At 42.0% G+C, this 16,542-nt stretch overlaps 1 long non-coding RNA gene across 1 annotated transcript; it reads left to right on the top strand.

The window, feature by feature from the left end:
- Positions 1-1,106: 1,106 nt before the first annotated feature.
- On the top strand, positions 1,107-14,555 carry LOC117043815. Its single transcript, XR_004426236.1, has 3 exons — positions 1,107-1,212; positions 1,653-1,853; positions 14,452-14,555. It is a non-coding gene; the product is annotated as an uncharacterized LOC117043815 (long non-coding RNA).
- Positions 14,556-16,542: the final 1,987 nt, after the last annotated feature.

Genomic DNA, 16,542 nt, shown 5'->3' on the forward strand with positions numbered 1-16,542 from the left:
GAAAACCAGCTTCAGGAATTTGTGCTATTAAGGGTTGGGAGGAAGGTTTGTTAGCTGCATAACGTGCTTCCTTTGCCCGATCATAATGTGTGCTTGAAAGAAAATGGAATTCAAATAAATAATTAGTTAAACTAACAGAAACCAACGCAGAATACAGTGCTGGCCTTTGCCCATTTTTTGCTGCTTTGGTTTAAAGAGACCCTGCTTGGAGGAGTGGGGGAGATGCAATTCAACAACTTTCTTCTTACTCTCTCCTGCTGTGCTGTGACCACGATTCAGTCCAATTCATCTCCCATCCACAAAGTGACTTTTAACACCTCAGTGCTAAGTAGTATCATCTCTCTCGGTGCATTCAGCCAGCAAAGAACCCTCCCTCCCTCTTTCCTTTAAATAGGAACAAATGCTGAGCTGACAGTGTGGGAGGGACAGTGCTCTGGTTACACAGGGTAATTCTTCTCCATGAGATTTTCCAAACAGCCATAATGATAACAGAGGACATGTTTTGTAGGCCCAATAGATATTCTCTTGCACAGGACAGCCTGCCATTTTAAAAACCTAGTAGAGGGGTGGAGGAGGAGGAGGAGGAGGAGGAGGAGGAGGAGGAGAGAGAAGAGAGAGAGAAGGAGAAGAAGAAGAAGAAGAGAGACAGAGAAGAAGAAAGAAGAAGAAGAAGAAGAAAAGAAGAAGAAGAGAAGAAGAAGAAGAAGAAGAAGAAACCAAGCCACATTTGGAGTAATATAACCAAAGAACCCTATTGCAATATCATGAATCAAACTGATGTTTTATTAAAAATTAGCACACCTTCCTTACAGATTCTGCCTGAAATATGTAGCCAAATAATACAGTCACTTACTTTAAGGCATCCTTCTCCAACCCTCCAGTTGTTTAGAACTTTAATGCCCATCTGCTCGGTCAGCACTGAAAATGATCGGGGATAATGGGAGCTATAGTCTAGAACATCCATAGGATATCAAGTTGGGCAATGCTGATCTAAGGATTGGTTCAGATATTAATCTAATTTCTATCAATCTACACCAGGATTTGGGTATCTAGGACCCTCCAGATGTTGTGGGACTCCAGCTTGCATCATTCCAGATAACTGAAATCTGGGCATATGTTCCCTATCCCTAGTCTATATGCAGATAAATACGGAAGCATTCTGAGAAAACAAAAATGGTGTCTATCAGAAGAAGGGAGACTGCAGGAATGCTGGTAAGTTTTTCCCTCCCCCCAACACCATAAATACCTGATGGGGAAAAAGAGAGCTCACAATGCCACCACTCAGAACTTGATAATATTATTCTAGAACAGGTGTGGGAAACCTGTGGGCCTTTAGAAGTTGCTGAACTACAATTCCCATCATCCTCAGCCATTAGCCATGCTTGCTGATGGGAATTGTAGTTCAGCAACACAGGAGGGCCACATGTTCCCCACCTCTTTTCCACAGCCTTACACTGAGGCCTTCTTGTCATGTTTCTGAAATGTCTGTTTAGGAACAAATAAGGCTTGCACACAACGTGTAAATTTCAAAACAGAAGCTGTCTCTTTAAAAAAATGGCCTTTCACCCATAAAAAGCTGAGCCAAGCCAAAGGTTTTAGATCATGCTGGAGAATTGCCTAGCCAGGCATTCTGTTTTGCTTTGTTGTTTCAGTGGACATCCTGCATTTCAGAATACTTTAGCTGCCTTGTCCTCTTCCAAGCAGAGCACTATTGTTCCATAATTGTCCCTTATCTTTGAAATTTGATGCCCACTTGCACTATCCAAGTACGATCATTTAAAGGAAGAGCGTGAGAATGCACAAAGCGCAGCTGAACTCCTGGAAAAGTGAGGATTTGTCAAAGCTATTGTAAGGTAAGAGCTTCTATTTATAATCTCATTTAAAATAACTCCCGATGAAAAAAGAAGACGACAAACTTTCCATCACTCCACATCATTCCTTATGCTCTACACTGAATTCTGTCCCCGTGGAATACTCCTCAGCGTTTTTCACTCTTCCAAAGGACAGGAGCTTCCAGTCTGACCATTAGTACATTTTCCAGAAATAATTTACTTTGCTCTTGCATGCGCTATTTAGCGATCTATCAGCCATGTTGCAATGAAGTTTACAAGCTGTTCTTTAAGCCTACAGGGCACATTTTGACCTTTATTTTGCCGAGTGGGAGAGAGGGCTGGGCCAAGGAGCCCTAGATTTATGACCCTACAACTCTGCAAAACATATCCATTAGCGTCTATGCAGCTGTTTATCTGTGGAGATCTGCAGGCTGTATACTGTTTACACAGGAGGGGAACAAAATCTTATTTACCATCTCAGAAGGTGCTGTGTGTAAATAACAAAACCATGACACTGAATCCCAAAGATGAGTGAGATAAATAAATATCCCAGGGTGCCGAAGAAGGTGCCATTCCCATTTGCAGCTGTCCTACTTGAAAACCTGGAAGGCCACATAAACAGTGTAATAGGGCACATGTTTACAAAGCTGGGAACTGGGAGACACAGCAGATGACTAGCTGGCTTATTTTTAGATCACTGCTTGCCCCGTCATAGGAATGGCTCTGTGTTCCTGCTAGCCCCCTTGGACAGAATAAACTCATTTCTATTTTTCTCTTGCAGAAATCCAGTCATTTCAGGACACCCTGTTTCCCCTTGCCACAGAACTGTCCTCCCCAAGCCCAATAATCTTGTGAGTGGGGTAAAACTAGGATTACGCGGAGTCACGACATAGTATATTCTCTTTCCAAGAAATTCTCAACAGCCGACATGCAAAATTTTTCATTAGGCTTCATTCAGGCATCTGCCATAAAATTATGTCACCATTCCAAATTATCAGTTTCTTATTTATACTTCCATTTCGTCTAATTGTCATAATTTAGATTGTGGGTAGGGAATCTGTTTTCTCTGTTTTGGAATAAGAGGCATGGTGAACAGAGTACAGACAGAACCCTATCAGTCTAGTCTGTCCCTCAAACTGCCTTTGCCATAATGTTCAGGGTAAGTCATTTAACAATTTTGTAGCTTTGTTTATCACTCTTTACTCACAATGATTACTATTTTCTACAGATCCATGCATGTAAATGGCACTTGGAGCAGGGGTGGGGTACCTGGGCCCTCCAGCTGTCATTAGACTACAACTCCCTCCACCCCTGACCATTGGCCATGGTAGGTGGGGCTGATGGGAGTTGGAGTCCAATAACTCCTGGAGGCTCAACGATTATCCCTTCCTGCTCTACAATAGTGCTTCTGCAAGGATACTTCTCAGCAGAAGAGGCTTCACAACTGTTTGCTGAATCCTGTGTGAAGAATTCATTTGTCTTATATGTATCCTGCCCTTCATGCTTACAGCAAGCAGGAAGAAAAGCTAGTGATTTGATCAAGGCTACCAGTGAGCTTCACAGGAGAGCAGAATATCACTCTCCAGCCTGGAGGAGCACTAGAGGTTTGGGGATTTGAATTAGGATTTCCCATATTCAAGCACGACATTCTTCAGTTAAGAAGAAATGTATAGCTTATCTCCCTATGTTGGGTATACACACACATACACACACACGGGCAATGGGAGTGATTTTGAGCAGGCAAATGGCTGGGAAGGAAAGGGTTAAGCAACAGTTTCGTAAGATCTTGCTATCAATCTGGGCTGCATACTCACCAAACATTTAAAAGAACACTTCCCCCCCCCACCCAAGACTCCTGGGAGCTGTAGTTTGTGAAGGCTGCTAGGGATTGTCATTCTGTGAGGAATAAACTACAGTTCCCAGGATTCTTTGGAGGTAGGGGGAATGTGCATACCATTGTGGATATGTCACTATGTGATAGGCAATAAAGATACATGCAATGTTTATTTCAAAACTAGGGATGGGGGAGAGATTTGATTCAGTTTACATTTAAAGGCAAATTATATAATTCACACTTTTGGAAATAATGCGTAAACCAAAATGCATTCGTCCTTGAAAATTCACACTTTTCTGAATTTTGCAATATAGTTTTCCAGCCTTGTAACGTGTACAAAAATGATATTAGGGTGAGGTGTACTTATAAATGCCTATCTTGATAGAAAAAAAATGACATACAAAGATGCATTATGATGCGCTCTCTTTCTCTGTTTATATATATGGCAAAAATTATACCAAAATGTGCATATGGGGAGAAATTTGCACTACAATTCTGGTGGATTTTCATGAGGACTTAAAAAAAATAACAGACTAATTTGGAAACATGGAGAACTGAACTTAAAGACTGTAAAAATGAGAAACTGAAATAGACAGATTTTCCCATCCCTATTCAAACTTTACGTCATTCATGACTTGAATATTTAAGCTGGTATTGGATTAGTCATCACAGTTTCTCTGGTCTCAGTTTTTGGTGTGACTTTCACAGCATTAGACCTACACAAGCTCCATGAATTTCAACATGGAGAGCATTTATGCATTCCACTAAAGGGGGGCACTGAGCTGTGAGCCAATGCCACATTTTGACAGAAAAACCAAACAAACCTCAAATCACATATTCTGAAGCCACCTGACTCTGGAATAATTGCTCTGGCAAAACCTCAGATCACATATTCTGGAGCAATCTGACTCTGGAATAATTGCTTTTATAGCTGCAGCCTTAGTATATTGCAGATATACTCAGTTGCCAGTGAGTATCTGTGGAGTTTTAAAAAAAATAAAATCTGCAGATTGCGGCACAAGCTCTTTTCACCCTTGCTAACAAATCATAAAACAATCCATTTCATTCCTTTGTTTTGCCTCTTTGCAGTAGGTCAGAAAGGTTGGAAAGATTGCACAGAATGACAGCATCTCTCATGTTCTGTCACATTCCTGAAATAAGATATATCATGCACTTATGAATTGGGGACAGTGTCTCATTACCAAAGGAAGCAAACAATTCCCGAGGTTTGAATAATAAGAGAGGATGAAGCTACCATGGCTGCCAAGCGAGAGAAAATAACCTGCTAATATTATGCCCAAGTGGCCTGACTTGCAAAAAATGTAAACACCCGCTGAAGCTGGTGGAATCTGCAGGTGCTCCGTATCTCTGGAATTCAGGCCAATCTTGACTGACATTTTAAAAGTTCTTCTTATTTATATTCACCCCCCCCCCCGGCCACAGAAATACACAGCTTGCATTTCCCTTCTCCACCCCCCTCCCCTCTGTATGTGCAATATATTTGACAGAATGTAAAGTTGACAAAATGCCCATGAACTTTTGGCTTGCAATTAAATTCTTGGTTAACTCACAGTGTATAATATATCCAAATGGGTTATAGAAATAGACCTCATAAGCAGTGTTGTGTATGTGTTTGTGGAGGGAGGGAGGGATTCTTTTTACATCTATGCTACGTAAAGCTAGGACAATGAGGAGAATAACATGCATGAACGTCAACCTGGTGCCCTCCAGATGTTGTTGGACTACAACTCCCATAAGCTTCACCAGCTTCACCTATAGTTAGGGATGATGGAAAATGGAGTCCAGCAACATTTGGCAGGTACCTTGTTGGCTTTCAGTATTTGAGGTAGTAGGCACTTCCCCTCAAATAGTACCGTTAGGCTACTTGAACAGTATTGATTCCTTTGGAATCCTACCTAAGGTGGAATGTACTGATAAATTGGAGCAGTTCAAGCTAACTGAGAGGGCTGCGGGTTCAGAGTCCCCATGACTTAAAAGTATGTCTCTCTCTCTCTCTGTGTGTTGCATCATTGTGAAGGCTAGTCTTGCCGCTGTCCCTCCTAAGCCAAGAGCTTTGGACAGGATAGGTGAGTAACAGGAGTTTAGCTTGTTGGTTTGTTTGTATAAGTTATATACTGCTTGCGATACCATTACACTAATAAAATAACAACCAAACATTACTAATAAAATAACAACCAAAAAATGCTAATAGCAAAGTGCAATAAATATCCATTGCAATGTTAAGCAAAATATTAACACAGAAATATCAAGCAGTGTGATCAAAAAAATCAAGAGCCACTTACGTCTCTATGGTAGAAGTATATAAAGTTTGAAACCTGTCCACAAATTCTAGGTTTTAATTGGTTGCAAGGAGTAGTGTTTATGGGCATGCAGGACTCTTCCTTTTTAAAATTTTCAAATGGCAGGCACCTTTTAGATTACTAACCCATCTTTCGTACAGTGCCAGGTATTTCATAAGCACGATCCCTAATAATTCATTTAATTTTCTTTTACAAGATAGTTACATGGCTCTTCTTATCTAGTCCATCAGCTGAATGGTTGATCAAAAGGATGTTAACCTTTCTGGGAAAGTGCCATGCACACAGTCCCAGCTTTAGTTTGTAAAAAGAAGCCACATGGGGATGTGCATGAAATGCCTCTAGCTAACAAGGGGTGATAACATTTAACTCCTCGTAAGACTATAATAAACCATAAAGGCAAACTACAATTGGTTCAACTTTCACTAAGCCAGTTGTTGGAGTGCTTTGCTTCAGAAATAGATTGTGGATTTGGGCAAATATTTTTATATTATGGACTCTCTTAAAAAATTGGTGTGAACCACATATAGCTTGTCCAAGCTATGATGGTGATGGATAACAGAATCCGTGGTGGAGCTATTGCCACTTCCTATGCCCTGCTGGCTTATTGTGGCCAGAATGGGAGGTGTGGGTGGCTTTTATGTGAGCATAATGTGAACTTCTCTCAGGATCAGGGCCGTCTTAAGCCCAGCTGGTGCCCTGGTGCGAAGATCCCTCCAGCACCCTCATGCTCCGTTGGGCAGGGCTAGGTGCGGTGGGCAGCCGGAGGGCACAGCGCAGTAGGCGGGGAGGCCGGGCAGGGCCAGGCTGCGGACACGGGAGGCCGTCGGCGAGCCTCCTGTCGGCGCGGTAGCCAGGGCGCGCGTACAAGAGTGCGCAAGTGAAGCCCCCGCGCAGTGCAGCACCCTGGAGCAGCGCCACCGCCGCGCTCCTATCGGCTGGGTCCGGATTGGCCGAGCTGCCCAGAGAATGGCGGGTCCGGGGCTGAGAAATGGGAATTGCTGCTCCAGGGTGACTGGGTGGGGAAGGATTGTAAGGGCGGGGAAGGAGGAGGCAGCAGCAGCGGGTGCAAAGTGCGAAGCCGGGGGTGGAGGCACGGCAGGGGTGCATTCAGGCAGGGCGAAGGCAGCAGCGGGGCAGAGCTCAGAGGAGCTGAGGTGGAGGAGGGGGGAGGGAGCCGGCCTCTGCCCTTGTGTACCTCCGAAAGAAAGAGGGGCTCTTCTGGACTTGGAAGGAGAGAGGAGGGCTCCCTCTTTCTCATACCGGAGCGCCCCTGAAGTACTGGTAGTCCAAGGGAAGAGAGGACAGGTTTTCCAAGCCCCTTTTCTCTCCCGCGAGGGCGGCGCTGCCAGCAGGGCTGGGGGACGGAGGCTGCTGGGGCTGGAGGGCGGAGGCATCCTCCAGGCCCTAGCGCCCTGGTTCATTGTGCCAGTAGCCTCAATGGCTAAGACGGCCCTGCTCAGGATGTAGATGCCATACTTCATGGCAGAACTCTTCTCTGCAGGAGCAGTACTTACAGCCATAACTAAGCCCCTTTGGCCTAAATGAATAGGTTAGTAGTCTGCAAGTACTCCTTTGTTCCAACTTGTCCTTAGTGGGTTCTGTGGTTAGGAGTGCCCATGCATAGTTTAGGCTGATTTGCCACTTGCGGCAGCTAGACTGGTGACTGGGAGCGGCCACCAAGACCATATAACATCTGTCTTGAAAGACCTACATTGGCTCCCAGTACGTTTCCGAGCACAATTCAAAGTGTTGGTGCTGATGGGCGGGGTATAAATAAATAAATAAATAAATAAATAAATTTATATTATTATTATTATTATTATTATTATTATATTATTATTATTATTATTATTTGATCCAGCTTTGGCCTAAAAGGAAAACACACCTGTGCAAAAGTAAGTATCTGTTTTAAGTGGCTGTAGGATTGCAAAGCCCAGATGCAATGTAACTCTGAGTGAAATGTGTATGCATTTAATTGACGCAAATCACTGAGTTTACTGAAGGAATGGAAGAGCAAATGGAAGCAGCTGAAATTCTAAAGGGGAGGTAAATTTTCCTTAGAAACCTACTGTTTGGGGCTAGGAAAGTGGAATTAAAAAAGAAAAAGAAAATTCCCTCTGGGGATTTAATATTTGCCATGATTGAGCACCTGGAATTTCCACCTGTGTGGATTGTTCAGACATGTGACATAGCAACAAGCTTTTGTGTGTGGTGGCAAGCAGGAATGGGTGTGTTTGTCACTGTGGAAATGGTGGGCGTGAGCCAAATAGTGGTGCATGGAATTAGAGATGTGTGGACCTGCCTCAATCCATTCTGCCAGTCATTCACACTTTCATCTGGGATTTTCCATTCCACTACAGATGGTGTATATTTTGCAGAACTATGTCTTCCATTTCTTTGTCCACTGATGCAGAAATATAAGGTTTTGTTACATATATCATAGCCCGTAATCTCACATGTGTATCAGCCATCAACAGATATCTACAGATAGTTCCCTTCTCTGTGTGTTCCCTTTCAAAGTAATTAATTTCCAGAGGTGTAGCCCTGGTTGTCTTTTACAGCAAAAACAACCTAAAGTTTACAAAGAGGCTAATGGCTACAATTCTAACCATGTCTACTCAGAAGTAAGTAACCCAGTGAGGTAGGTTAGGTTTAGAGACAGTGGCTGGCGCAAAGTCCCCCAGTGAGCTTCATCCCTCATGGGCTGTCTGCACAAGAGGCTTGCATCCTTTTGACTAAAGGCCTTCTAAAATGTTGTTGTTGTTGTTGTTGTTGTTGTTGTTGTGTTGTTGTTGTTGTTGTTGTATTTATTCATACCCCACCTTTTTATCCAGACAGGGATTCAATGTTTCCATTGCTAATCTGTGTATTAAATTTTGCTTACTAAATAAGTATATTAAATATATTAATTTTTGTGTGTGTGGTGTAGTGTAGCATATTTAATTATATATATACCATTACATATATTAATTGTATATATTAAATAATATTAACTATGTTGCAAACACTTTAATTTATGATATGGAAAGTTAACTCAGTGCGTGGCTCATGGGTTTTGTGTTGAAGTACTCTTGCAAGGTGGACCACCCTGATCTAGAGAGTCAGGTTTTCCTCACTCTTCTTCTACTACCTCAGTACTCTCACCCTATCCCTATCTTAATTGTTCTGCCCCTCACAGGATCAACCTGAGTTAACCAGGGACACAACTGGTAGCTTTCAAAGTGTTTCAGATTCAAAGTGTTGGTGCTGGCCTTTAAAGCTCTAAACGGCCTCAGCCCAGTATACCTGAAGGAGCGTCTCCACCCCATTGTTCAGCCCGGACACTGAGGTCCAGCTCCGGGGGTCTTCTTCTGGTTCCCTCACTACGAGAAGTGAGGTTACAGGGGACTAGGCAGAGGGCCTTCTTGGTAGTGGCGCACTCCCTGTGGAACACCCCCCATCAGATGTCAAGGAAATAAACAACTATCTGACTTTTAGAAGACATCTGAAGGCAGCCCTGTTTAGGGAAGTTTTAATGTTTGATGTTTTATCGTGTTTTAATATTCTGTTGAGAGCCACCCAGAGTGGCTGGGGAAACCCAGTCAGATGGGTGGGGTATATTTATTTATTTATTATTTATTTATTATTTATTTATTTCAGCAGAGTGTTTGTGAGTCAGTAAAGCTGTTGATATTTAGCGTACCCCTAAATCTTGGTGAATGTTGTACAGCCAGTGCTGCTGGGGCATTCTTCATGTTCTGGCAAATTGTCTTAGGCGAACAATGCATAGGAGAATGTAGTCGCACTAAGGTTCTGGTTATGTGTTTCCCCTGGGCACCCGCATGGTTGTTGTGACAACCTGCTGGAAAAGGCCCTTCTTATGTTCTTCTGCTTCTCTCTCCACCAGTCCCCCAACTTCTGAAGAAAACCAAGCCACACAAAGACTATTTCCATTGCCTAGAGAACAAAGTGCAAAGTAATAATAATAATAATAATAATAATAATAATAATAATATAATAAAAGTGACTGCTTCAGAGAATTAGCAGCTATTCTGCAAAACATTCCACAGGAGCCAGATCTATCAAATGTAACCATTATGTGAGTGCACATCCATTTATTTCCACTAAAGGTTAATTGCAAAAAAAAAAAAAAGTTTTGCATTTGAAAAGTTCAAGGTGTAATAATTAGTTAGCTATTACAGATTGGGGAAGTCACACAACACTGCAGAAGAGGATAAGCATAAAATATTTGGCACTCTGAGGAGTACAATTTACATGTGTTTCTGGACATGGCTTACTACAAAATCTTTATAGGACGTGCAGGGGGCAGAAATGATAAATTAGACAGTGACTCTTCTACCCTTCAGAGGAGGTTTTGAGAAGCTAGGGGAAATTGCAACATGTTGCAACACAAAGTCAATACAAAAGCAAGAAAATGTTATTTTCCTTAACAATATAACAGCTGATTCGCAGCCCGAAACATTTTTGGACCTTGTTATGTGCTTTAGTAACCTTGCCAAACTTTTTAATGGCTAGGCATTTTCCTTATGATTGGCCCCCACACTAATTATTATATAAGCATTTCAAATCACATTTCCCCATGTCATCTTTTGCTTCATGTTACATAAGTCAATTCAGGAACAGACTGGTAAGCCACTAAAAGCTTCACTGACACAAAGTTAAATGGAAACTATTTATAAGGAGACATGCATGCATACATACATCTATTGAGAGATTTCCGAAGTGGGCCAGTGGGGGGTGGGGGGGGGGAGAAGCACCCTGACCAAAATCCCACAGAGAGCTCTGATCAGTATCCAATAGAGATGTCCAAAACCTACTTTTTAAACACACACACATACACATTGCTGCTGCCTCTTCCCAGTTCAGCAGCTAAAATCTTGCAGAAAAATAAAATAAAACCCTGCCTTGCTCTTAAACTCCAAGAATTTCAAATGCACTTCAGAGTACAGCAATATAGATCTGCCCTGTATTGCTCCTGTGGGGTTAAATAAACAATAAATAGTGGGTGTAAATGTGGGTGGGAAATGTATCCGGCACTGTTAAAGAACTCAATAGACCCTTCTTCTTTCCCCTCTCAGTAATGCAGATCCTTTTTCAAATAGCCATTATGAATTGCACAACCAGCTTGAGACATTTTGCTGAAATTTTGCTGAAACTCCCCTGTCTTCCCTCCCACTTCCGCTTGTACCATGTCATTAAAAAGTCCAGTGAGGTAACTAAAGCACCTAACTAGAATAAAGATACATCTCACCTTTAGTTTGGGATTCTTTCTCCTTGGATCAAACCTCAGCACCAGTTCCTATTCTGAAATGACACCTGTGATCTCATGGACTGTTTTTTGTCTGGACCAGGCAGGATATCTCTTGACAAAGCTCATTGATCATCGCTGCTCCATTGACTGAGGCTCATCCACACTGCCACTTGTTCTGTCACCTTGCTCTTTACTGCTGAATTGGAGCAAACATCAGCGAGGTGCGACGAACCCCACCTCTCAATTACTAAAATCATGTCCAAAAGGGTACAGGGTGAAACCAACCCCCCCTCCACTTGGTTCACCTCAAAACAAACCCCTCTTACTTCAAGGGCTTAATAGTAATGAGAGTCTTTCTCCAGCTTTCGTGGCTTGGTATCCTCACTACTCTGGGTTACTTAAATGAACAACCTCTTGCCTACAGTAAAGGGCCCCCCTCAGCTCGGATCCCCACTGTCTCGATTTGCCTCAACACTCTGGCACTTCGTGGCACTCTAGGTTTTCACCATCTAACCCTTTTCTGTGTGACTCTAGGACATAAACTATCACCTCCCTTTCCTTCAGTAAGTTTTGCCCTTTCTTGAGTCCACTCCTCTGTGAGATTTGATACCCTGCTGGACCAATAATGACAATTCCTCCTTGGCACCAAAAAGAACTGAACTTTATTTTCTTGAGAACATAGTTGTTTTAAAGATTCATGCATTCACAATCTTAGTTGCGGTAATACAGAAACATCTTTCGATCTATAGTTTCATGTTAAACTAATCCTAACCTAATCCACCACTATCCTGGCCCCACACCCTTCTTCCCTGTCTCCACACATACCCTCCCTCTTCTCAACTGTCAAAACGGCTGTTCCTCCTTTTAAACCGGGGACCGTCCCGCCCCCAAAGGATGAGCTGTCAGTTCAGATGGAGGTGGATTAACTCCTTCTGAGCTGGGAGGTAATAATTTCTCCACCCTAGGGCCAATCCGTCACACAAGGTTTTTCTGTGGACTGGCATTTGCTCTGATTCAGAGGTAAAGAATGGGTTTCCCTGGGGGAAACGGTGGGGCAAATGAAAAGCCGCTTTGATGGAAGAAGCAAATGTTATGTCCCATCGTGCAATGAAAAGCCTGCCCAGGCCTCCTTGGATTTGATTGACATTTCCCCTGCTTGCCCTCATCGAAACTGGGGTGGGTGAGTGGGAATCTGAAGCCAATCAGATAGGGTAAGGCAATTCTGCTTCACCCACCCTCCCATGCCCCAATGAAGTCATTCATACCAGCCTCACAAACACTCCCTTCTTCCACTTACTTAGTGCATTGACTGGGAAGTAGGAGCAACAGTGGGAGGTCACTGCAATTGGGGAAACTCACTGTACCTTCCACCAACCCTTCTAAGCATGCTTCTGAATACCAGTTACCAGAAGCCTAGGTGGGGAGAGCACTTGGGACCTGCTTGTGGGCATGAGAACAGGATGCTGGGCTAGACTGGTCACTGGTCTGATCCAGAAGGCTCTTCCTAGGTCAAGTGACAAGTGTACTACAGGAGAGTAGTTCTTGGTGTTCTTGCAACTGTAGTGCATTTTGCCAGAAAGGGTTTCTTTCCCTTTTTCTTTTAAGAAATGCATTGTTTTCTGGGTACTCATATAGTGTTTCATTAGACGACATGGAAACATTCATAATATTCATAATCTGTTTTTAGATTAGGATTGCCCCACATGGCACATTTTAGCTTTATTTCCACCGGTTGCACAACAAATGCCATGTATATCCTATGCCTGCATTTAATCACTTGATTTTTTGAGCATGTTTTAGTTGGGAATTGACTGTGTTTATCTTTTAAAAAAAATGCAGTGTGATAATCAATTAGGGCTTCTTCTTTTCTTTTCTTTTCTTTTTACCAAAAAAGTGGAAACTTTATTTAAATTTTGCTGAGTCAACAGCCCCATTCAGAAAGGCTATATTGATTTAAGCAGTTCTATTGATCTCCTTCGTATCAAATCTGAGCTGCTAGCAAACTCTTAGGTTGGTGATGTTCTCTTCAATTGATCCAAGCTTGGCTCACTGCAAATGCTTTTCAACAATATTTTAAGTAACATCTGGTAAAAATCAATATTTCAACCTTAGGGGGGGTTAAAACACCAAGCATTCAAACATTTTAGAACTTTTTGGTGCCATTCTAAAAAGTTACTTGGCAACTGTAATCCAAAGGGCTTGTCCAGATAATTCTAATGTAGGGGGTTAAAAGTACCAGTTAAGCATATCCTATCTCTGAATTTGGGTAGTATAATTATCTCTCCTGGTCTAAACTGCCAACAGGGACATAGTCTTCCTTCCTGCATAATACTAATACTAATACTGTCTGACAGGACAGTAAACAGCTGTCCTGGATGAGGAATTCAATTTTTAATTCCAGTTTCTCAACCCCAAACAGTTGATTTCTGCCGAAAATCTGTGCGTTTTGATTTAGTCAGGATCCATTTGCACTGCAGTTCCTTCAGTATCATGATGGAATTCTTCTACAGCTAGAATGGAAAGCCTATAGCCTTCGTGATACTGCTGAATTCTATCTCCCATCAGCCCCAGCCAACATAGCCAGCAGTCAGGGAGTAACGTAGTAGTAGCAGTTGAATAACATTTGGAGTGCCACAGATTCCCTCTCCCCCATTTTTCTGGCACACATATATGTTGTTGTTACTCTTGTTTAAACCTTAAATTTAAGCAGCAAGATACCTGTGGAAGAAGTAACTGACTTCACTGAGCACACCTTAGCTCTCCTAAGTGCAGGAATGTGCATTTAGTTCTGTTGAAGAGGCCATGTCATGTCTCCTGGCCCCTCATGTGATATTGTGAACTTCTACAGTTCAGCTAATTTGAGGCCAATCAGACACTTGCTAACAATTTAATTTTAAAAAGAGAACATTAGTAATTTTGTAAGATATCAAATGCATGTGAAAATTTCAACTCTGTTTGATGCTCATTAGTCACATCTCTGGATCTCCATGTATGTTGAATACCACAATGTTCAAAAGCTGAGACCCTAATAATGAAGTACCTGGGGCTAAAACTCTGGCTCTATCTCAACTTATTTGGCCTAGTAACAATGGTAATGAATTGGTATTCAGCCCATATGGATAGGATGTGTGATAGATGTACCATTTATGTTCCAGATCTTGTCTGCTATAGAATTTAGTAGAATATTCAGACTTATTTTTGCTTCTGCCTCAGGCTTTGACCCTTGAATCTTCCAGGCTCACATTGTGCTCCAGGTGTTGTAAGAGAAGATTTTTTATCAATGAGAATGTAAGAAGCTGAAATCTAGAAAACACACCAACCTTAGAACAAATATTGTTAGCTTCTATGGTTATAAATATAATTTAGATACCACCTTTCATTGCAAGAAGAAATGCCAAGGCCCTACAGCTTGGATCCCATTGTTACAGATTTATAAAAATGTAAGGTTAATAAGGTCAGTGAAATCATAGAATACCCTATATATCATGTTAATTCTCCACCTATATTTCAGAGAAAAACTGAAGGGATAAATAGGTATCTTAAAGAAAAAAATTCCAAATCCACCAAGGTTAGAAATAAAGGAAGGAATTTTCTTCTGAACAAATGGCATTTTCAGTGTACTAATATTTTTTTCCCTGTGATCACCCTGACTTTATCTAATAATCTACCTCCTATTTACTGCAGTCTAATTTCATTTGGTTTTAGTGATCACTACTTTTCCATTTAAAGTGACCTGATTAGAACTTCAGATATTTCCATTTTTCAACATATTGCACATCTCCTGCAAGTCTCCCTACCATAGATTCAGGTGGAATTTGATTAAAGTGGGCAATTTACTTATGATGCATGGTCGGTTTAAGACACTGGAGAGCAGGCAAGAAGGCGCCAGCACAATTTTGATCCAGCTTGGGCACCAGTTAACTTCTCTTTGTCCTTGATATATAATAAGGATTTTAGGAAATTGCATCAGATTTCTCTTATATAAGAGTGAGGCTGTGCTTCTTGATAAGCATCACAAATGTCTTGTCTCCCTCCTTTCCCTCTTAAGAAACGTATGCCTCCCTCCCCACACCTCGGTATCTAAGCTAGATTATAGCACAGGCCTTTCTCATTGCATGTGCAATGAGGCTAGCAGATGTAATGATTTTGTGTCTTGTAATGTTGTTTATTGACAAGGTTTAGCGCAGTTCAGGGATGTGGCTAATTTCCTCCCTATACTGCAAAAGAAAACAAAATGCAACAAACAAACAAAAAGCCTTCTCGGCGGTTGATGACAGCAGCGCTGCAAACAAATAGCTCTGCATTGATGTTTTGTGATGTTGCTGATTCTTTAATGAAGAGACCTCACTAAAAATTCATGGTGAGTGGATAGTAAGCTCATTAGCATGGTAAGAAAAGACTTTTAAACACTACCTCTAGTAGGCAGAATAGCTATCGGGGTACAGTGTGCATTGACTGCAGCTGCTGTGTACCACATAGGTAAAGCACATTCAAAGTGCATTATCCCCCAAATAATCCGGGAATTGTAGTTTACTTTTCAAAGAGCTACGATTTTCAGAAACCCTAAAATAACTACAGTTCCCAAGGTTCTGTGGGGCAGGGAATAATGTGCTTCAAATGTGTTTTAAATGTAGGGTGTGTAAGCAGCAGGCTACTGCAGCATCTTACTGTGTCATTTGCTTTAGTGCGCATGCTCGCTGTGGTCATGTAGCATGCCGGTATCAGTAGTGATTGGTGAACTTCCTTTAGCTCACCTTGTTTCCAACAAGTTCCTCTGGGGGAGGGGGGGACGAACTAAGAAAAATGTTAAGAGCTGTAACAGGAGATGATGATGATGATGTTATTATTTATACCCTGTCCATCTGGCTGGGTTTCCCCAGCGGAGTCAGCACTACAATGGTTTGGAAAATGCTCCTATTTTCGTGACACTTCAACCTCTGTGAGCTTGCTCCAAAAGTGATTGCTTTCTGAGGGATTTACATATTGAAGCACCATTTCCTTTCCCCCTTTCACACTCCATTGAATATACTGGAAAGTGATCAGGACTTGGATCCAATTGTCAGCAAAGTCAAGAGGGGGAAAATATCCCATCTTTACGAATGATTTCCATGAGATGTGTCCAATTTGCATAAAAATGCATGTTGTAGATGAACAAAGGCTGGCCCTAGAATGGGGAGGTTTTGACCTTTGCTCATTCTTGACTTAGGAGATCAAAGGAGATGATACAAACAGATCAGAGCTCCAGTTGGATTAAGATGCAATGAATCTGAGTGAAGCTGGTTGCCAGTTGCTCAGAGAAGTGTG

This window comes from Lacerta agilis, chromosome 3 (assembly GCF_009819535.1).
Source record: "Lacerta agilis isolate rLacAgi1 chromosome 3, rLacAgi1.pri, whole genome shotgun sequence".
Taxonomy (NCBI): domain Eukaryota; kingdom Metazoa; phylum Chordata; class Lepidosauria; order Squamata; family Lacertidae; genus Lacerta; species Lacerta agilis.